Source organism: Rhea pennata, chromosome 5 (genome assembly GCF_028389875.1).
Source record: "Rhea pennata isolate bPtePen1 chromosome 5, bPtePen1.pri, whole genome shotgun sequence".
Taxonomy (NCBI): Eukaryota; Metazoa; Chordata; class Aves; order Rheiformes; family Rheidae; genus Rhea; species Rhea pennata.
Window position 1 is genome coordinate 15,110,965 of NC_084667.1, and position 24,163 is coordinate 15,135,127.

General features: G+C 40.6%; 1 protein-coding gene across 2 annotated transcripts in view; it reads right to left on the reverse strand.

Annotated features, from left to right (window-relative positions):
• The window catches only part of MIDEAS (mitotic deacetylase associated SANT domain protein), a 60,198-nt gene extending 36,587 nt beyond the window's left edge, over positions 1–23,611 (reverse strand). The window contains exon 1 of one of the 2 annotated variants that reach the window (XM_062576102.1): positions 23,531–23,611. The gene's annotated coding sequence lies outside the window, so the exon portion shown is untranslated. Of the gene's footprint in view, positions 1–4,157; positions 4,238–23,530 lie in introns of those variants that run through there. The other variant, XM_062576101.1, reaches the window with a different exon arrangement.
• Positions 23,612–24,163: the final 552 nt, after the last annotated feature.

Below are 24,163 nucleotides of genomic sequence, written 5' to 3' on the forward strand. Positions count from 1 at the left end.
TGGGAAGCTTGACAACTTCTACTGTTGCTTGAAGATGCCTGCTATCTGCGACCAGCAAGTACATACCTAAATAAATAGCATACGTTGAAGGCCTTGAAGGCTTTCACGGGCTATCCAAATCCGCACACAACTGGTCCCTTTCTGGTGCAGGGAAGTTTGAAGCTATGGCCTCCAGGGCTCAGGAGAGCCCTCTGGCCTGCCAACAGCCCAGCTACAACTCTCATCCCCATTCTCAGAGGCTGGGGATTGACAGAGCTGTATTAAACCACCATACTAACCTGGAACTCGAAAGTGGACTTCATTAGCTCTGCAAGGTGAAGGAGGTGAGGGAAGGATTACACTGAAGGATTACGTGCCAGCAGGATCAGGCACTACACAACCCTGCGTGACCAACTTCCACTGCGGTCTAGACCACTCCTGCCATATGGCATCATAGGCTAGCACCTTAGTAAGCAAGGTGATACAAAATGTAGAATTACCACATTATAGGGGAAAAATATATGTACTCAATAAGAAAGTGTTAACTTCAACTCATGAACGGAACCAAACCAAAGAAAAATACAAATCCTTCCTACTTCAGTAAAATATTTTGGCCTGTTGCAGTAAAGGATGGTACCGATTTGGGGAGGCAGTGAAAATGAGCTCTCAGAGATGTTATTAAATTGTGCAGCTTGCTTTTCTGTTCGAACAGTCTTAAAGAAATCACCCATGCATGCATTCCAAGTACCTTTTGGCCTACTACTTATATCCATGGGTATGTTTTTATTTATCCCTTATCATCATCACAACTGTCCACACTCCATCTAAACACACATATGTGTTCTAATAAGCAGTATATTATAAAGATTTTTTGTTTTGTTTTTTAATTTACGGGGTCTGAAGCACCACAGACGTGCCCCAAAAGGAAGTTTTCAGGTAATAGTCCTACAGAGAACAAATTCTGTACTTTCAAGGAACATACCAAAAATAGCCTGTAGGGCTTCCTCTCCACCCCCCAATTCAAGCTGTAAACTTGGGACAAATATTGGAGGTTTTCTTTCCAAAATGCTTCTGGGGTTTTCCACTTTATTCTGTTTTAAAGGGATGAGAAAGACACAAAAAGTGATTACAGAGCAAACATCCATAAAGTGCTAATTTTGAGCTTTTCCTAGAGCAGACCAGCAGGGAAAGGCTTCCATACACAAGCGGCTCCACTAGAACAAAATCAGCATGGATGAAGAAGTAAACAAACTATTGAAGAAACAGACTGGAATTTTAGAACTTAACTCTTCTTTTCTTTTTCTTTCTTTTTGTTCTTTTTCTTTTTTTTCTTTTTTTTTAAGGAATTGACAATGTTGTTTCCAGCAACTGCTGAAAAGGTACTAAAAAGAATGCAAGCCAGATCTTCAGTTTAATTTATCCCCAAGCAAAACTCAAAACTTTGAGTGATGCCTCCAAAATAACTGAAATTTTGCCTAGATCTCATATTGAGAAAACAAGAGTCATGATTTGCACCAGACTTTTGTCTTACACATGAGGTTCACATGAGAAGAAAGGACAGCCTCATAAACTAGACTATTGTAAGCAAAGCTAGAGGAAAGCCTATATGTATAAATGGTTTTACAGCATGGTGCAGGATTACATTTTAACAAAATAGGTACATGGGACATTTCTTAAATTAGTTAATTCTTATAAACTGTAGCAAAGTTAAGAATATTAATTATTATAATCTGTAATCATGATAAATACTATGATCTGAAAAAGTTCAGGCAGTCTTACAATGCAGAAAGAGCACAGCAATTAAGGAATATAAAATACTACTTCCAAGCTTCATAAAGTTACATGTGTGTACTATTCTTTCCCACTGGAAATGGGTTAACAGTTTTTCTATTTGTAAGCACTTAAACAGCTATTTTAAGCATTTGTTTGGAGCTGTCAGGGAAGGCAGTTGCTAGCAACAGAGAGACTAACACGCACTCCAACATGCAGGAATTGCAGAAGGCTCTAAATCCAGAATGGCAAAGAGTGGGCCAAGTTTATCCCCGCGCTCGCATTCACATAGCCGACATAGCCACAATGCTTCCTTCGCGCCGAACGCCTCTCCCACCACAAACACACCAGCTGCAGAACTGGACGGAGACACCCCAGAGACTGACCAAATCTCTGTGCACTTTTGTCTGGGGTGGGGGGGGGGGGGACACATATCTGCATGTGCTGAGCTTCAACAAGGAAGACAGATGCACGTTCAGTTGTTTGCATCTTGACCTTTTCAGCACTCCATCACCAAGCAAGACATGCGTAGGAGCCCAGCGTATGGAACCCCATAGCTTGAATGCTTTGCAGATTCATTCAAGGCTTTGCAAGAGGTAACAGTCTACAAACAAGGGAAGAGGAAGAGGAAAGGTCAGAGACATGATACTTTCTATTGCCTGAGGTTTCTTTACGAGGGACACAAATGCATGTAATACCTAGACATTAGCTAGCTGCACATGGCTGGCTGGTGGACTGCTGGGTCTAAAAGCACAGGCAGAACCTCAGAGGATCTCGGATCAATTTCCAGCTGTGGAGCAGGCTTGCATCTTAAACAAACCACTTCAGATCAGTTTGTAAAATGAGAGCAAGACCTGCAACCCAAACCAGTGATATTTATGAAGTACTCTGAGGTCATGAAAGCGGTATTATCTTTAACAGTATACACTAACATGTGGGACAGGGATTCTTCCCTGAAGAACCGAAAGCCTAATTTGAGACATGATGCCACAGAGTAGCAAAAACTAAAGAGAGAGGGAGGCAAAGCCATGAAGGGAAAAGGTCACATGAATAATACCATATAGTGGTTCTTTTGTCATATGCATATCTCTGCATTTCTCTACCAAGGAATACCTTTTCCTTTTTCAGCAGTTTTTAAGCTGAAGCATTGCTGACCATGCTTTGCGCACATCTACACTTGCAGCCAGACAGATGTCAGTGTTGACTCAACTAATCTATCATAAAACTACTGAAGCAGACAATTTTTAACAGTGCAGACAGGATTTTAGTTTGAATTCTTAAAATGGTTATTTAAAATACGCCTTCTGCCTTTAAGAAAGTTCTGTGGTCACTGTTGAATATGAAAGAGTCTTTCTGTTGTGCTGGTCCACTACAGAGTGAACTACGCTCTTGGCCCATGACAGGGGCCGACAAGCATCACAGCAATGCAGCTAAGTAAATGCACGTTAGTTAATACTGGGGGTAGGAAGAGTGATAGGCACGGGCAAGCATGATCATCACATGGTGGAAACCACAGAAGTTTAAAGAATGGGAGCAGTCTCCAGGCCTGCGGTTCCAGAGCTCCCTGCCCGCTACCCACCCAAAGCCAGACTGCTCCTTCTGGAGGGAGGGATTTCACGACAGGAAGGGAAGAGCAGGTGGCTGGCACCCATACAGGAGCAAATGCAAAGCCAGCCTCTTCCATTCCTGTAGTGGTTCATTTGTATCCTCACTAAACAACATTATGAAACACTCCCACAATTGGGCATAAGTGACATCAGCCTCAAACTTGCTCATAGCAAAGTCAGAAGCTTGCGGACAGATTCAGCCTGCCAGTCTTACCTGGAAGCAAACAAACCAACTGTCCTGCACTTTGTAACACATAAGGAAAAAATTCTTTTAACAATAGCATGAGGCAAAACATGCTCTACTAAGAACCCTTGCAAAGCTACTTTAAATTGAGCAAAAGACTCCCTTCTTAAGAATGTATCGAATTAAGACTACAACGATCAAGTTCACTACTACAGGAAAAACCGAAATTTCCATGTTTATCCACCTGCATCTAGAATTCAGGGAGAGTTAAGCAAATTTTAAGTACAACATGCTGTTACATTTCCTTCTGCACTTATGTAGTTCACTAACAGTCCTGGAGGAATATAAAAACATTCTAATCGAAGTCATAATATTTTGGTTCGCTAATCCCATATTGCATGTTAAATAGCTATATTTGTTGAAGATGCAAACTCTGTAACCGCTATTAAAAATACCAGGAACATTAAGTCCTTCCCACTTCTGAAAAAACAAGCCATAAATGACTGGAAAGTCACACAACAGCTTACTGGAAGAGCTGATAGGATGATCAGTGCTAAACACTAGTCCACTTCCAGAAGAAATTTCTAAGTTTAAAAAAAAAGAAAAAAAAATCTTACCTAATACCATTTTCCCACTTTTTCCACTAGCCAGAAAAACACTCTGTTTCATGCAATTTTCAAGCTCAACTTATGTCACACAGCTCCTGACGACTTACAGACTACTTCTAATCTCCAAACTCCAGGGATCTCCAAACAATAACTAAGAAAGGCCAGTCTACTGCGATAGGCTGGCACTCATTACGCAGTTCTCCCCCATTGCAAAAATGTTCAGGATCTCCAAATCAAACCAGGCAGAAAAACATTCTCCTAGTTGTTACGCCAAAGACAAATTTAGTCTGGAGAAAGCCGTAGAAGGAATTCGCCCATAAACAAACTTGTGTTGTATTACTTAGCACTTACATAAAACTCTGTAATCTTTAACCTAATATATAACATTAATATACCAAACTTCACACCACATGTAATGTGCGATATACTAAAATTTTAATACGTAAATTAAAAAAAGAGAGAGAGACAAAGTGACTTGCATTGGAACAGGTAGCTTACATGAGATTGTATTTCTAGAATTCCTGAATCCCAATTTCATCCACTGTTTATTCCTACAGACTACACAGATACCGACTGTATTTGCATGATGTCAGTAGCAGGTAAAATATCTTCATTTTAACCTTCTGCACTAAAATACAGAAACTTGCATAAAACAGTACTTCTTAAAATACTCTGTTGAACTCACAACATCCTCATGTAAATATTAAGGCTATTTTGACATTTAATTACAGTGTCTTACAAAACACATAACAGTTTGCCCACCACTATCTGTAGAAAAGCTCCTACAGTAAGCTACATGGCACAGTGCCCAGGAGTTCTCTAACCAAAACAGAGCAGATGGGGATGTCCTCAACCCCTTTGTACTGCCGAAGGGCTCTACCTGAAACTGTGGGAAGGGCACTTACAATTGTACAAGTCCTTCTTTCCCCCCCCCCTTAAGAAAATGACACTAGCCAGGTGTTCTCCTCTTACTGTTCTTGCACTGCAATTCACAAACTGAATTACAGAGTCTCCTATTTTCTGCATTTGCACGGCCCCATAACAACTGTGTAACAGCCCCGAACAATTCTCTAATGCACTTACTGCGGCAATGCCTCTGCAAGGGCAGGAACAACCAGTATTATCACCTTTTCACTGACGAGGACGAAGTCTGAGAGAGGCTACGTGTGATTCGTCTGAAGAGGTCTATGCCAGAGCAGGGAACTGAACTCAGGACCCAGGTCCCAAGCAAAGCTCTACCCCTTTGCCAGCTTTAGTCTCAGCGATCCGGTATAAAGCCTCATTCTCAGGTTGGCTAAAATACACATGAAGTCTACTTGAAACATTTCTATTTCAGCCTGCCCAGGAGTCTGCGTGAACATAATGCACCTAAGGTATGTTAACAGCATACAGCAGCCAAAGCAGGTTTATTATGGGTCTAAAAATCTTTTTCTGGCTCTTAGCAGAGTTGTCACCCATGAGCTGTAACTGATACACTAGCCTTGGCTGTCATCATGTCCAGACATGGGCAAAACAAACCAGGAACACCAGGCAGACCTAGCAAACAAGACTTTATTCTTACCTTTGCCTAGGAACTAGGTAACTATGTTAAATAACCTCATCAAATCCCTACCCTGAAAGCAATTACAAGTTAAAATGAACAAAGGAGGGAAGGAATATGCTTACTTAGAGCTAAAACTAGATCAGTTTTGATAGGTGTTTTCGTCTGTTCAAATTACTTATGATCATGATAAGCATAAAATCTCTCCTTGAAAGCAGAGAATGAGAAAAGGAAGGGGAGCTCTTAAATACTGCAAGACAGTGCTTCTGGCGATTATCATGACATGTATGTTCCTCAGTCTTCACAATCTCCTTTCCAAGAACCGCTCCATGTGAAAAGAAAATCTTTTTTCCACAACTGCAACATCTGAAGCACCAGCAAATAGGAATCAGCTTTCAAGCCCAGAAGAAACTGGTACGTCAGAGTTGTGCGTTTTCAAAATAAACCTTCCAGAGCTGAGCATCTGCCTGCTAAACTAACCACGTATTTTGTTTCTTTCTGCAGTGAAGTGAGCAGCAAAACATACTGATTTTCAGCAGGAACGTAGTAGAGATCACAGCAGCCGGATTGTGGGAACAGGGACATCAGGAGCAGGAAACCATCAACTCTTCCTGGTTTGTTCCATGATTTCACTGTTAGTTTTCTTGCAGGAACATGGGCATGGGAAAAGCTCCAACGGTCACCACCGGTTCTGCTGCTTCCGAGAGGCAGAGGTTCATCCAGGCGGACGCCAGCTGTCCTTACATGCGGCTGGGCCACGACGCAGCTCCCTGGGCTCAGACAGAAGCGAGTTGGGCTGCAAAAACAGGCAGGGCGCCACGGCCCCCCGCCAAGGAGCGGGAGATTTTGGCTGGGGGTCTGCGCTTGCCTCCCTCCCCTCCCAGGGTTGCACGGCTCCGACTCACCAGCAGAGCTCACAGCTTGCATGTGCAAACAGCGAGCAGGAGAAAAATCACACACACACGCATGCGCACATACCCAAACCCTATGGGGCAGAGGGGCCCCAGACGCTCGCAGCACTGCCCCGGCCAGCACAGAGCACCCCTGGCGCCGGCTGCAGAGCCAAGGCTGGTGCTGCAGCAAGGAAAGCTGCTGGATTTTTTTTTTTTTTAAGTAATCGAAACCACCATTTTCACAGACTCTGTTGTGAAAGCTCATGAAGCATCAGGGGGAAAAAATAATTAGAGGCAAGGATTTAAATATAAAGGCTAGATATGAAAGTCTTGCACATCTTGTTTTTCCTCTTTCCATAAAAAGATGGGTATTTATAGCAGCTTCTTGCCAAAAAAGCCTTAAGAGTTGTGCATGAGGAATGCTAAGTCTTAGTATAACTTAAAAAGAAAAGTAAAGCAGACATAACTGTGATGAAATTCACTTATATTATGTCAATTCTGTTCCTAAATCTCCTGCTACTATTTTTGTGGTTTTAAATATTACATTCTCTTCCTTGCTTAAAATCCAAACAGTCAATATGAAAGACTGCCTTACAGATGAAATATGCCAAGCCAGAGACACTAAAGTACTATCAGAGCCACAAAACAGAACAAAAAAAATGCAGAAGAAAATTCACACTCTCTCATCATAGCTACTACAGGTAAGAACATCAGGAAAAGTTTCAGACAAAAGAATAGCATTTTCATTTATATAGTTCTTGTATATAGCAGGTTAAGAACGTATTATTGTAAGCATTTCTGAAATTATTGCTTTGCTTAAGCCAACAAGGTTTCTGTGCTCTCATGTGGGCACACTCAAGCCCACATCCTGCAAGATGTAAGCAGGAAGACCCTTAAGTTTGCACAAAGCCCCACACTAGCAACTGTGCAAAAACAGGGATTCCCCTCTGTAAGTAGTTTCAGCAGCCCAGGGCTGAAGAATTTGTCACTTTTATTTTTTTATATTGAAGTCAAATACAGACATGGTTCATCTCCATTAATGCTGCAACATGTAGGAAGTCATCAAGTGAGAGAAAGGTGAGAAGAGGATAAAAATCGCATGGCAGGAAAGAATAAAATACCTCCTCTCCGAACCCAAAAGTGCATTGGTCCCTGCAGACATAGTTCACCTTGCACCTATACTCTCTGTACATATTGGCCATACTCTACAACAAGATGCCTTCCAATTAAACACACTAATTCCACAAAGACACCATGGTAGAACAAATTGTTTCACAGGAGGTAACATTTCATACGCATACCTTGCCCCAACATGCATTAGACATTGGATTTAGAGATTCAAATTTTAAACAGCAGCAGTATGAAAAACGTCCATCACTTGCCCACTTTTTATACCATTTCACTAGTTTCCTAGTTAAATTCTAAATTAGGTAGATCTGTAACCTTAATACTGAAAAAAAAATGCTTCCCCACTCCAACTTTTCAGGCTTTTTATGCCTTGAAGACAGTAAAAGGATACTTCTTCTGGTCTTTCAAAGAACAATTTTAAATAATGTCCATAAATAGTAGAGATATGCAGTTGCCTAGCTCCAATGGTAAGAAATTCTCCACTAGAATATGAACGTGTTCTTTTGCTGTCAACTTTGCAGAACTAACGATTCAATATAATATCCATCCTCTGTGCTTTTCTCGCACTGTGTACTTATCACGGTCTCTGCTATAGAGTGACTTAGCTATTTCACTAAACCAGCCCAGAAATAATTTCCACAAGAAGCTTCAGAGGACAGAAAAGATGTATATGTGTAAATGATTAAAAAACAAACACACACACCACATACACGAAACCTCCCCTGCACCAATCCCAAATTGCATGCGCACACACATACACATAGGCAAGGGAAATGATTAACCTTCCCAACTCATGAATTTTGGCTTCATTTCCCTACAGTAACTTTGTGCACAAAATAGACATATGGAAAGAATAATCACTGGCGACCAATTTGCTGAGGGTTGTGGAAAACTGGCCTGTGGAGCCCAGCAAGCTCTCACATGAGATGTGCTGTGGTCTGCTCTGCCACACAGACCTCGGTGAACGTGCACTGCGAAAGCAGCACCGTGTCCTTCCCAGTCTCTTTGGGAAACCTCAGCGCTTAAAAGCAATCACCAAGCACCTCTTCCCTCCCATGCTAATTCTTAACCCTCTCCCCCTAAACTCCTCCTCTCTCTCCAGAAAAGCCCACATGCACACAAGCATAAAATTGCAAATGTATGTACCAAATTGAAGTCGATTATTCCATTACTCTTGAAGGCATGCAACACCATCACGTGGCCCCGAGGCCTCCTCCAGCATCACTACTGGCAGGAGATACAACCCATTTACTCTAGGTCTCAGAAGGATGTTGTTTTAATCTACACGTTAGTTTTCCAGTTTGAAGATGCCTTTTTTAAACAAAATCCCATTAGTAACAGGAATTTCCTCCAAAAATTTAAAAAGACTGTCTTGTACCAGACCCACTGTATTAACCTAATTACTTCCCAAAGAATTCCACCTTCAATAGGAGCTCTGAGAAGTGCATTACACATTTTATTCAAGTGAAGATAGACTTATAAAAAAGTTGACTGATGCATATAATTTATAATTTTAGCTCCATACTTTGCTCTACTTGTTGTCAAATATTTTAGGAGTGGGGCCTATAACTACTAAGTGTCTTCCAAGCTTGCATTCTTTTTGAAAAAAATCTTATTTTCATAATCAAAACGAAACACGTATTCCTGAGGTGACAAGATTTACCTTCTCCCGCCCTGCTCTCCTCTTTAGGGGAAAATGTGTCCTCCCCTCCTCTCTTTGAGCATACTGGTTTTGTCAGTACCTGTAGCGTGTACACATCTGATATCTAAATTTGCTTATGCTGCTGTAAGAGAACTGCTCCCAGACATTTTATAGGTATCTGAGGATCAATTAGCTTTAATGCACATTGCTACTGTACCTCTCCAGTTTTTCAAATGCCTTAAGATGCCTATCCCATACCCCCTGGCATCTTAAGGAGCAGTGTTCCTGAACTGCTGCTGCAAAAAGTTAATATAAGCACAGATCTCCATTTATAGCTCTCCATTAAAAGGTACTTTTTCTCTTGTTGAGGTAAACACTGGCTTCAGTATGATTACAATCCACCTGTGCATATATAGCATATATATGGTCAAAAAGTTATTTCCCCTTACAGAGGGCTGCATTTATTTAGTTGTAGTACAGCTGCTCCAAAGGCAGTTGGAGTCAAGCAGCATGCTTTTCTGATGTGCTTCCCAGCGAAATGCTTCAGCTGCTGAACAAGAACCCAAGTGGCAGCCTGAAGAAACAGTATCTCTCAAAGGGTTTGTGTCCACCTTGCAGCTGAGCCCAGGGGTCTCAAAAGCGACACGAAGCGCAGCCTGCCCTCAAAGCCGGGCAGCTGGCAGCCCCCCGCCCTTGCAGGCGGCTGTGGCCCAGCAGCTGCCTGGTCCTTCAGGGCTCCCCGGGCTGCTCAGGGCCAGGCACAGACCAGAGACAGGGCTGGGGATAGCCCGCAGTTAGCACAGCAAGCACGGAGTCCTTCACCCGGTCCTACACCACGCATAAGGCCACTCCGGAATATTTGACTTTGGCTCTTAATGATTACTTTTTTCTCCTCCTTTTCTTTTTTTTCCAAACATACAATCCATTCTGTTATTTCTGCTACTTGTTCTACATTTCCAAGAGCAATGAACATTCCTTCTAACACAGAAGTTGAAAAAGAAGCTAAGTTCCTTAGAACCATGAATTAGATAAAATAGCCTAGTTACATCACAAAATTCAGGCTACACCGGCACAGAAAGGCTTTTTTGTTTGTTTTTAAATGAAACAAATAATGTTCTCCACAAACTTCCCCCCCCTCCCCAAAACCCTATAGAACTGTAAGCATCTCAACTGCTTTAATCTTCACTTTCTGGAAGTCTCAATGCTTTCAGTGAACTTAAGGCTATAACACGCTTTCAGCCCAGTCAAAAGTGGTGTTCTCCCATCTACTAACATACAACTTACACAAATGTTCACTTTTTGTTTGACAAAGAGAGAAGAAAGCTTCATTTGAAGTCACAACCATAAGCAACTCCTGTGATCACTAAGCAGCTGTAGTTTATCCCAGCTATATACTCTACCTAAACTGTGTGTGTGTACACATTATGTGACTACATACACCACAGGTAAGAACCAGTTTAAATGGAAGATGATCTTCACAAGGAGTAGTTTACTTGAATATACTTTTTGTAAAAAGCTGCATTATCCCTTCCCAAAACAAACACACACCACACAAGCAGATTAAACTATGAAGGCTACTGATTATTCATAATGTTTTGCAGTCATGAAGCAACTGTAAACAACACTCCTCTGTTTAAGTTCTCAAATGAAAACAGTTATTTTGCTTTCAAGAAGCTCTTGTAAGAAGAGCATCAAGGACTTCAGAGGTTTTTCACCTCCAAAAGTTAAATTTGTTTGCTATTTGCAAGCAAATAGGTATTTTTTAATGTTTAATTGGCTAGCTTTTCACAAGGTTAAACATTATTTTAAGGACATCTACAAAGGTGAGAAAATGGATTTTAAAAAGGTTTCAGCCAGAAATATTGTAATTAAAGAAGTTAATGTTACAGAGGAAGCTTTTATTCTTAAAACTGAGACAGCTAATCTAAAATGATGGATGCATTAATAAGTGATAGACTTACTGCAATGAAGTTCAAATTAGCAACTGAGGGTACGGAAACGAAAAAAGAATGCATCACCATGTTGTTTGAAACTAGTATTTAATACATACTTCTGTGAGAAATTTTTGTTACGAGAAAATAATATTATTGCCTTCAATTAAGATGTGATACCCAAGTTTTCCAGCAACTGTATTTAATAATAGTAAGGGACTGTTGCAGAACAGATAAGCTGACAGATGATATCGTCCCCCCACACACATACAGTATGAAGTTTTCAGATCTTCCTTATTAAAAATTGAGACTATTCCTTCTTCCAGACACTTTTTTAGAATCCCTCTTAAAGCAAAAGACACTCAAGGAGTCCAGTTGGAATATCAAGTATTAACTTTTGTTTTATTTCTTCATCTGTTAGGATTTTTTTTTAATTCTGTTTGCATAACACACAAAACCAAATCAGTGGTTCTTTCCCCAGAAGTAAGCCATCTGTGCTTCAAAATTCAGCTTTTATAAGAAATTCTGCAATGTTGGTGTGAGAATACAAGTGAATTATATGAATATAGGAACACAAAGTGATCAGGAGTAATTAAAGCAACTCAAACCTTTCAGAAATACTACTACAAATAACACTCCATAAAACATTTTAAAGTAACTTTATTTGGCAATAAATAAGTTTCCACCGAAACTGACAGTATTGTAGAGAATTGCTAGTGTAAGAGTGCAGAACATTAGAAGTCAAAGAGATCCAACTTTCTTCCAGAGCGAATTCCCGGTTACCCCATGCAACCTTGTATCAGATCTCCATACCAGAACTGTAGCAGTAGTCACAAGGAAGCTCTCTTGCTTTTATTCTTTCTTATCCACTCTGCTAAGCAGTAAGTTTTGTGCAAGTTGGTCACATGCAGAGAATTTATAATAGGAAAGGCAAAGTTTCTGCAAAACTTTGCAGTTGTTACTGTCAGTTTTTGATCCTGTTTGCTGTGGTCTGTCTAGCCACATTGTGCAAAAACAGTATCAACGTCATGCAAAATACAGTTGTGCTTTTGTACATACCCAGTACTTCTCAGCTAACTCTTTCCTTGCTTGTTTGCAATCCAGTACTAGTTATACGCAAGACACCTCCAATGATGTAACAGTTCATGCCCAGGAACAATTCTGAACACCAGCTAAACTACTCCTAGTGAAGGGTGTAACCTTATCGGGGTTACAAACTAGCAATATTCCACCAAAATATTTTTTTCCCCTCATTTTTAACAGGGAAATCTCTCATCCTTCAAATCTGTTTTAGTGTGCATTAAGTAATTTCTGTTGACAGGATAGTATTACATTTTCTTGAAATATAGCAAAAATAGGCAAAAATGTTTGTCAGGACGGCAAAGGGTTAAAAATCTCTACTATAGTTGCCTCAAAGAAATAGTAACAAGTAAAAGCATAAAATATTCACTAAGATTTCTGTATTTCAAAGTCTCACTTCTCCCCTTCACATAGGGTCACTATGTCCTGCCAATTCATCAGCTCCCAAAAATAAACTAGTTGAGTGACTAAAGATGTCAATAGCTTTTCACATTCCCTCCACACATCCAAACTGCACGGCTCAGATGATTACTTAAAAAACAGCTAGTCATTCTACACTTTACTCTAGAGCATTTCCCAAGAAAATTCTGTCATTTACAATAACTCAGTTTTAGCTGTCACTTACCACAGAATTCCCCACCACCTCCAAACTGTATATATCTCTCATAAATCAAGTCACTTGGAAGGAACTGTTCTCCCAAAATACCTTTTAGTGCACAGCAAAACTGATAGGCAGGAGTAGAAGCTAAAATTCCCTTCGTCTTCACAATACGAAAAAATAGCACAGCAGCTGATAGGTGTATAATAACCTGGAAAACCTGCCCCAGTACCTACTGCAGAACCACACTCCAAGCGAGTAAGTTGATCTCTGGTTTATTTTATCTCTGACCTTTCTGATGAGACTGCCAAAGTTACACAATTAAGATTAGCACCAATAAAAAAAGTATGAAATAAGTCTACTTGAGAACTGGAGCAAATCACCTATGTGCATACACCCAGAAATGGTTACTTTTTTTCCACTGTCAACATGATTTAAAGCTGAATAAGTAACCTGGCTAGGGATGCTCTAACCAGTCTGCTCCATATAGAAATTTGGTGTTCAGCTTCTAGAGCTGAATCCAGAAGCCTCAGTTTCATATCTCAGATTTCTACAACAAACATGAAGAGATTAAACATCTCTCAGGGAAGCAAAAGTTGGCCTTTTAACCAGGGGATGAGGAAATAGCCAGTCAAAAGGACCCAGAGAAGATGCAAACACATGTGCATCTGAAAGGAAAAAAAATAAAAATAAAAAAAGTTTCTACTCTGCCTGCTGTTTAGGTGCCTCTATCTGGTGGAGATCCACAGCACAGACTATTCTCTTTCAAGAGGGTACCAGCACCCATTTCTGAACTACAAAACCAGCTCCCTCTCCTCAAACACAGGAGTGTCCTCCTGTACAAAACCTACTGAGAAAAACATCAGACATGAGAGATGCAAATTCAGACCCACCTATGCAAACCACTAGCCACAGGAGAACAAGACACCAGACATGGGAGATGTGAACTCAGACCTGTCTATTTTGCCTCCTTAACGGTGTTGCATCAATTAGCTATGAGCTATCTTTGGCAGGGACAGAGTCTCCATCCCTACTCTCGAGGCTGCGCCACTACCTGTTAGGTCAGAGTACAGTTCTGTAGTTGCTGTTAGGACATTAGCAAGCCCAATTACCTCATCTTAAAATGAGGGTGATAACAAGGCACAAAGAATATAAATTACATGTCAGCAGTGACATTGCAAGAAAGGGAAAAATCTGGAAGCAATCTTGACTCATGTCCTTTGGCACCGGATAATACTTCCTTCCTGTATTGTGGGTTTTTTTTTTTTTTTCCCTTCTCTTTCAAGTCTGTTTCTCTTTTCTCATAGTCATCTAAAATTTGTAAATGTAAGTGTAATCTCCTATTAGATCCATCAAATTCCATGATTGAAAATCACAGCAGCCTAGTGGCCCTCCAGGTCAGAGCAAAGGGCAAGGCAAGCTTTAAATTCTAGGTACATGTTATTTGTTGTCACAGACCATTTTAATTTCAGTATGGGTGGCTTGTTGCATCTACAAATGGATAAAAAGCTCAACAAAAACATACATGCAAACAGTTTTTCCCCAAAAATACTAACACAAAACTGATGTCCAAATCAAACCATAATATCTGCATTAGAAGAAAGAGGAAAACCATGAACAGTTTTGCAATCAGTAGCCTGAAATGAGAGGTAAATCCTATGAAAGAGGTTATAAAACATTTCACCAGCTTTCACCAGTTAAATTAGGAAAAAGAATATTAAAACACTTCATGCTAAACGAGAGCAAGAATAAGATTTCACTTAAGATTTTTAAAGACAAAACAATAGCCATTGTCTTGCTGGTATATTAGACATTTTAACCCAATACATCAGAAAATACCCCTCACTTTAATTTCCTGCAGATAGACCCCCTTAAGAACAGCTCTTATAGCCCCAGGCACAGCATTGCACCCTTCACTATCAGATCAGATCCTGCAATTTGCTTTTGAGAAAAGGGACGCCTATAAAGCCTCAAAGGTCTACATGGAATCCACACCTTTATTCAAACTGAAACAGTAAACAGCCACAACCAGAGTATTGGTTCAAAATCTGGAATTAGGAAAAAATGGTTTAATTGTAGGTTTATCTACACCATATAGCCTGAGAACTACAGAGCAGGTTCAGTGTTTTCCAGTAGTTCTCGTGATATGAACAGCAGGAAATGTAATCTATCTTACGCAGACTTGAATAAATCTCACACTTCAGAAATCTGAGCACAAATCTACTAAACAGTATAATGATGAGGGACTTCAGAAACAAATGAAGTGGTTTAGTCCAATTTATATTTAAAACAACCATTTTTCCTCTTTCTCTCTCTCTTTTTTTTTTTTTTTAAGTGCAAATCCATGGCTGAAAGTCCTCCCAAATAATAAAACCTGAGTTTTACTTCTTGAAGAAATTATTTTTCTGTGCCAGACACCAAAGAGTTGCTGCAAACATCACCGCCATCACAGCTCTTCAGCAGACCAATGTGTGAACCCATTGGAATACCAGGTTGGTTTGTTTGCTGTCTGCATGAAACCCCTTTGCTGTTTGGAGAGTAAACGGACTACAGTTAGCACTTACAGCTAAAGCTCCAAGTCTAGGGATGGTTTCAATATCAATATCTTTCATCAGAGACATTAAAAGCATTAACAGTAAATATGTGCCCACCCTGCCTCTTTTTATTTTGTGCATTCATAAGGGTACATGCTTGTTTGGGGGTCGTTTTTCAAGAACAAAGTTTTGCAGACTAACCCTCAGTCTTCCACAAACATCAAAAGTAGCTTCATAATATTATAGTATAGAACACTGTTCTCCAGGATTGGAGAAACAGAATTTTGGTTCAGATCTGCCACTACTGGAAAATCCATATCTTTTTTAAATTTTTTTAATTAAAAAAAAAAATCAATTCTACATCATGCAAACCCAGTTATATAGCTACCACACATATGCCAGGCAGAAAGCATGTTGTGGGCACAGCTCTGTTTTACTACCAACTTCAAACATTAAAGGCGTTGTTCCTTTAAGTAAATATCCTCATACACACGGTCAATAATTGTTGATGGTGACAAGTAACCACTGCCTTTGGTCTCATCCATGCCTAATGATACCTCCAACTGAAGTGCCTTGTGGAGAAGTCCAGAAACTCTCTGAAAAGCAGCAGTGCAACTTGAAGTCCAGTGAAAGCTCTACTGCCCATGCTGCAGCGATGCCTTGCTTCTTTATGACAAGCCTGCCCAAGTTTCTTTCTTCTCCTGTGCTGTAAAACTTCACAAATATATGCTTATGTCACTCTGATAAAAAACCTGCCTCCTGAAATACATGTGCATGCAGGCAGACTAACTCATTTTCAAATGCAAGGACAGATTACCTGAATGAGGAAACTGAATCTTCTAATATGCAATTTATTAATTATTATTTAATAAAGTTCTTCCAGTTGTGGAAGAAAACTTCATAAATCAAGTATTCAAAACTGTATTTTATTTCTGTTATTAACAAAGGTCTCTATATCTTAATTTCCTCTGCAGGTAAAGGTAAGATAACCAGGTTTATTTATATTGGAAATGAAGAACCTTATTTGAAAAGGCTTTGTTTACATTTGAAAGCATTTAAATCAGTGCTGATATTTAATAATTTTTTTGTGAGGTACCCCATTATTCATTGTTTACAGGTGTACAACCTAAGCACATTATCATGTAAACCAAACTTCCCAGGTTTTTAATACCTCAATACTTCAAATGTTTATCTTTTCATCACAAATTCAAATGTAAATAAATTGTTTATAAACAGTGCCACATTCTTATTTTCAAGTTCTTAGGCAATAAAAAGCATTTTTGTTACAGAACAAAGTTTTGTACAGGGCATTTTCTATGAAAATAGCAAAACAGAAATAGCAAAATAAGTCAGCTGAACTGACTTATTCTTACTATTTCAGGTAACACACCTGAAATAGTTCATTTTTGCTAAAGAAAGAATAACCTTAAAGCAAAAAAGCAACAAGGAGTCAAAATAGTTCTCATACATTTAAGAAATGTCTTCCTTCCTATTGAAGCATTCTGCATTCTTGCATTTTGTAGAGAGTCATGATAACAAAGACTACTTCAGTACTGAAATTAAATTAGACAAAGGAAGCCCATAATCCAATGCAAAATTTTGCACACTTATTTATTTGCAATAACACCCTTTAGGTGAAAGAGACTTTCAAACATGCAAAGAGGACAGCTTTAACTCTAAGAATAATAAAAACGCTCACCTTTACAGTAATACTTTTTAATTAGAAGCTTTCATTTAGTATTTTCATTTATTTCCTGTCAAAATCCATTAACACCCTTGCTAAACAAATACCCTCATAGAAAGGCTGCACAATTTATTCATGTTATGTTACAACAGCTTCCAAATAAAGTTACATTTTTACTTCAATACAATATAGATTATATTACAAATATTCCAAATATCTACCATGTCTCATATACGGTAACATCTAGACTTTGCCAAAAAATAGTTCAGTTTGGGATTTGCTAAGTCACAAAACCAAAGTATACCATAGAGGGCTGTGACTTATCTCCTCTCATCAAGGATTTGGCAGAGCTAGGGTTTTGTTCTGAAATGGTTAAAAAAAAAAAGTTTGAAACAGGAAAATACTTTACTAAAATCATCTCTACCCAAGTGTAGTAATTTCCCACAAACATAGCAAACTCTCCTTTCAGGAAGTGCTTGAAAGGAGGAACAATACATTATGGAGGAAGAAATAAAGCCTGAAAATGAAGACAGCCTAATGTCAAACTATGAAGAAAAACTGCAAGCTATCCATAAGCATAAGCATTTTTAACACATAGCACTTTGTTTTAATTTACTTTCCAACGGTGTAAAGATGCGAAATCATGATCAGGAATCTGAACCGTTAAATACACCGTGAAACTGCACAGAATAGTTGACTCGCATTGTTACAAAATTCTAAATAATAATGTAATCTATGATAGATTACAAATAAGACATAGCAGATTCAGGAATCCAGAAGGGGATGCTCAAAGAAGTACAGACGTGCACAGAGGCAGCAGACAGGACTGCATCTACGTACATGTGAGTAAGTGGGGTTTCAAACCATGCGGCCTCCACAAACAACCTGGCAACCAAACAGAAATGCACTTTTACCCCATAAGCTATACCATAACAAGGCAACCTGTAGACTATTCAGAGCTTGGGAACCAGTTTCAACTTTAGACTTCATCACAACGCATAACAGTTTAAAATGCTTTATTACTTAAAAAAAAAAAAAAAAAAAAAAAAAAAAACTTGGCAAAATGCAAGAACCACCATCCCAGTCAAAATTAACACATCTCGGTCACTACAGCTCTAATGATACTAAAAGTAGCATTTGGAAAAACACTGAATAAAAACCCCAAAATTTAGTATTATATTCAAGTTCAAAAGAACAGTCCACCTTTATACACAGTATTCTAAAACACCTTGGGGGGGGGGATGAAAACACTGCTTTGTTCACAGAAAAACTAAGTAATAAATGTAATTAGATTTGCAAGTATGTAATACAGCAGTGTACATATATGTATTTTACATATATACACACATACACACAAATATACAAATTTAATTGTTTTCCAAAATAAATACAACAAGAAGAATATTACAACACATACTATTATATTCTACCCCCTCCTATTAGTAAGCTAGGTGAGGGAGCGCTAAGCAATTTTTCATGCGAGAAGATAGTACACAGCAAAGAAGCAATAAAGCCTGAATACTGACTTGATTCCACTTGCTATCGCTGTATGTTGCATCACTGAGTAGGTAGCACATCAGCAGCAAATTTGGTAAAATCTACATACATCAGTATCTATCTCAGAACCGGTTCTCAGATTGTTGCTTAAATCATCAATAGTATTTAACTTGCTCCAATCTTTATCAATACTTAGGTCAAACTTAAGACAACTTCAAAACTAATTTTCAAAAACCAAAGACTACAAGATAAAGTGTTATTATATGTTTTTGCCCTAGGCTCTTCAAAATGGCTTCATATTGATTTTTCTTAAAACACTAATCACTTTGCAACCCCCTCTAAATCTAGCTTTTCCCATTTTTAACTTCTTGATCAACACCAGCTGTCAAAGCAACAAGAAGCATTAATAAAATCTGCTAGCACATAAAAGCTACTGCTGCATTAATTTTTGAGAGATGTAGATTTCAAAGAATATCTGTCCACCTTCCATCTTACACACAGAATAATTAATGGCTTATATGGATATAGGCCTAGTGACAAGGTAGCTGGAAGTTAAACCAAACATGATAAAAAATATTAATACCAGCAAAAAAACCCCAAGAAATTAGTAAGAGTTATCTCAGCCTCCCCATGTGATCACCTGCTCCTGAAAACTCAAGTGTTGGCTCCAGTCAAAAAAAAAGCAAAGCAAAACAAAACAAAACAACAAACCCCTTACATTTACCTTTCCCAGTGAGAATAATATAGCTTTTTTCATAGTAATTCATATGCTTTTTAGCTGCTATAGTGGGTTAGCAGAGCACTGTAGCAGGCCTGCAGTTGGAGACGATTCAGAAACAGAAGTTATGCAAAATGTTCAGAGCTGCTTACTGAGCAGCCTCACGCGGCAGCACACGCTGCGGGGCCCCGGCGGCAGCACTCTCTGCCAGCGAGCTTCCACCTCGAACACGAGCTGCTGGTCTGCAGCTACAAAAATTTAAATCATCACTAGAGCAACCATCTCTTTCAGGGTCCTATACATATAGCGCAACTGAGGGATTCTTGGTTTCAGGGCTCAAATCACGCTAGAAGGAACTATGATTCAAAGCAGGAACAACCCCCCTCTGACAGACAGCTCTGTGCCACACTACACCAATTGTTAGGGGAGGTGCTAAAGACGGTATTTCCTTGAATTAGCAATACATTCCTCCTATTTACAAATTGCTCAGTGACAAGCCTTCCATTTGGAGCTGACTCACTAGCCTTGGCTTGCCTGTGCCAGAATTTGCTAACTTCGTGGACACGTGTTGCGAAACTTCACTGCCACTGGTTCCCCCAGGTCTGATGCGATGAACACTCAGAGGAGTGCTTTCTCTCTCCCCTTGTATCACTTAGAACGTTAACTACCTGCACTGGAGTCAGTATTCACATTTCTTATATTTCATTTTAGCATAATTACCATTTAATATGATCAACACTAAGACTGTATACAATGACTTAAAAGAAAAATTACTTCCTTCTAAAAAGAAGGCAAACAACAAAAATGTATCAGCTTTTATCCCTAATATAAACCCTTTTTATAGCCTTATTCCATGCCTTGATTGGGAAGTCAGAAAAGTGGCAGCTAAACTTTCACCAAAGCTCAAGGGAAGACTAGACAAGCCACTTCAGTAGAAACTCATCAAGAGTTGCTGAACATATAGAAACCTCACTCAGCTCAGGAAATCCCCAAGTTGAATATAGTAAGAAATCTGGAAGCATCAAGTATGCTTGTCCTGGTTTTATACTCTTATTTTCAGTGTCAGCTTAAAGGACTGTCTAGCAGCTCAAAAGGATAATGTCATTGGAGGGGTGAAAGGCAGCCGAGTGCCTCGAGCTCAGTACCTTCTGCAGCTACTATGCGCAGCTAACAGCAAGAGTGAAGGTGCAAAAGAACAAATGAATGCCTGGAACGAGCACATCGGTTCTCAGGAGGCTTGCAGGCTGCTAGTGCACATGCTGTAATCCTCACCGCTACCACCACTATTCTTAGGTGCCTCAATGGGTTAAAGCCTGGCATGCGAATGCCTTCCTTTTGCTAATATGCACACCAGGTACGTCCAGGCCTAATCCTCCTGAGTACCATAGGATTACTCACGGACATAAAAGTTACATATTCCTTTGTGTGCAAGTCCTAAGAATCCTAGCCCAAAACTTTCTTCTCCTGCCAGGTATTGTGAAAAGAAGAAGATTTAACATACGTAAGGACTGGCTATATAGCATTACTACCTGAGATGAGTCAAGGAAGTAAATGCTTAATTTTTTTTTTCTAAGCATTGTTTCTGTTTTTTCCCCAGAAAGTAATTTTGATATCAAGAAATTGACCATGTCATAGGTAAGTCAGTCAAAATGGGAAGAACAATACAAAGAAAAATGTAACATGTAGTAATGCACAGCTTAAAATATCCTCATTTATTTTGTATTAAAATGCAACGATTGAATAAACTCATAGAAGGATCCCCAGAAGGTTAGCTGGCCAAGTGACAGGTCGAGTGGTGTACTTAATGAGCTTTAAAAAACCCCACCCTTCAGCAAATCACTACGTTCTTCATTAAGAAACCTTTATTTTCCACTATTTGGTTAACAACTAGAAGAAAGTAACAGTGATAAGATGATATATGCATTCAGCTAAAATAATATATTCTAGTGGAACATGAAGACATTTTAAAGTAGCTTTTTATTACTATAGTACCTTTTATCAGATGGTGCTCAAAACAAGCCTTATAGCTTCATTAACTAAGATAATAGCAATGATGGTCAAAGATAACATTTTTAGAAAGTTGCCTCTAATCTTGGAAAGGTCAATTTCTGAATACCAGATCTGAAATCTTTTGGATCTGTCGTTTCCCGAATTCTAAGCGCTTTTAATTTCCACCAATTTAGTTTTGTTTTAAAAGTAACCAACACCTAAGAAAAACAATTCTTAGATATCTTAAGTTGCATGCACAATAACTTAATTTTGATGGTCTTTCCAAAGTCTTAGCTAGAAGACTTGCTAATATAGCTTGTCGATGGCACGCTCCCAATGCCTTGCCCTATCCATCAGCCAACACTGCCTGTTAGAGTTACATATTTACTGCTGAGTGATCTTACTAAAAAAGGCAAAAAAAAATCACTAAGCTGAAACAGTGTTCAGAACTTTTATCAAGACTAACCTGTATTTCAATATTTTTGGTGGTCTAACATAGAAATTCTCCCTATTGCTCTTCTGCTTCCAAACAAGATAGCTGAACCACAGTTGCTTAGTTTAACATAGTTGGTTTTTTCCACATCAGCATACAAGAAATTAGACCAGAGCAGGAATTATGCTAAACCTGCAGGACTATTAGCAAACTCGACCAATTTTCACTTGCTCCATAATCACGTTAAGAACGTGAACCCACAGATTTCACAAGCTTTCAAAATCTTCTGTGATTTCTCAGATAATACAGGTGGTGTTTCTGCTGAGTATTTCAAATTATGATTTCTGCAGTCAGCTTCACTCCCCTTCTCCCCCCACCCCCCACCCCCTTTCTAATTCTCGGGTAAAGTCAAAGAGGAACTTGGCAGTTCAATACAGAATACATTCTCTTTTAAACATTTGCAATGCAAATCTAGGTTTTGTTCAGTCCAGAAGTCTTGCACAATAGCCTGTGTATGCGTATTCGCTCCAACAATGCTGTCCTATGCAATCACTCTGTAATTACACACAGTCATAAAGCTGCTGCTGTTGCTGCTTGGAACTGCAGTCTCGCCCTCTAAACAACCTAATACCAGTCTCCGCATTAGGACACTTCTCCCTCTTCCCCTCCCCGGCTGCTTACTGCTTGCTCCAATACAGGCGGCCCCTTCCACTGTGCCCAAAGCATTAAGACAGGATGTAATCAAATTATTTTAGGTATTATCGAAAATAAGCTATCTGTTTTAAAGAGAATGCAAACCAAATCTCTGTCGAGCAAAGAGAATATCGCTTTAAATCTGCAGGCTGCAACCGTGCAAGGCTTTACAAACCAAAATAAGTCTTGCTTATGCCTATTAAAACCCGTAAGTATTATATAAGACGCTCACAGATGTGCGTGGGTGTATTGTCAGCCTTCACTGGTAAACTGCAAAGAATCAGTCCTCTTCAGTTGCTGTCATAGAAAGCCGTACAATGCAGAGCACGGGTTTTTCAGAAATTATCTAATCAATCCCTCTGCACCACTCCCACTGCATAAATCCCATTAGAGGAATATAATCTCTGCAAATCAAGAGGCACTGCGTGTTCATCAAGTAACTGAAAAGGCTGTTTCTTCGAGCTTCTTTCCTGCAAGCCGAAGCGGCTGCAGGGGAGCGCGGCTGCCCCACCGCACGCCGCGCTGCCCCAGCTCCGGCACGGAGCACGCTAAAAGACGGGGGGGGGGGGGGGGGGGGGGGAAGGAAATAAAAAACGGGGGCGGGGAGGACCCTCACACACCCGTAAAACCCCACCGACAGGCAGCTCGCCCAGGCACGGACAGGGCCTCGACGCGCGGCTGCGGCAAAGTGCCACCTCCGGAGCCCTCGCGAAGCCCCACGCTCAAGCGGCGGGCGCCAGGTCGCCCCCCGCGCACGGCCCCGCGGGGCGCTGCTTGCACGGCCCCGCCGCCCCCTCGCCCGCGCAGGTATTTTTCCTCCTCATCTTGCAGCCTGCACCGACAAACAAAGCAATCAAGGCTCTCCCTGCCCGAGGCACAACACCTCTTCCCCCCCCCCCCCCCCCCCAACACCCCGGTCGCTGCCGCCGCCAAAATGGCAGGAAAACGGAAGCAAATCGAGCGAAAAAAAAATTTTTAAACTGCGGAAAGCCGAGGGAAGGGAACGCTGCGGGTTTGCTCACCTGGAGGCGAGGCAAGGCGCCGCGGCGGGCTCCCACGGAGGCGCCGCGGAGCGCAGAGAGCGGGGGGAGGAGGAAGAAACAGGAGGGCGAAAAAAAAGAAAAAAAAGAAAAAAAAAAAAACTTTGTTTCTTTCTCTCCGGGACTCAGGGAAAGCGTCACTTCCTAGTGCGGTAAGCGGGGAGGCTCCCGGGCCCGGGCTCCTCCCGCCTTCCTTCTCCTCCTCCTCCTGCCCCCCGCCCTCCGCAGCTGCAGCGCGGCGCCCCCGCGGTGCCGCGGCTCCCTGCCGCCCTCAGCAGCTCCGGGCCCTTTCGCCGCGGCTCGGCTTTGCCGCTCTCTTCGGGGCGCAGAGAAGGGGCGCAGCCGGCGAGCCCGGCCCGTCGGGCCGCCCTTAACGCCCTTCAAAACTTGCAGGTTTCGGTGCCAGCCTCGCCAGCGTGGTTGGACTTTGCAGCCCTTCTCGCTAAAGGGGAAAAACTCGACGCATTTTTTTTTTTTTTTTTTTTAAGGAACCGCTTGTACCACAGGAAAGCATGCTTTCTGTTTCCCCTTTCTGGTCCCTCCCCCCCCCCCCAAGCTCTTTATGAAGAAAGAGTGGAAAGTCGGGGAAGGGAGAAAGGTTTTGCATCTAGTACC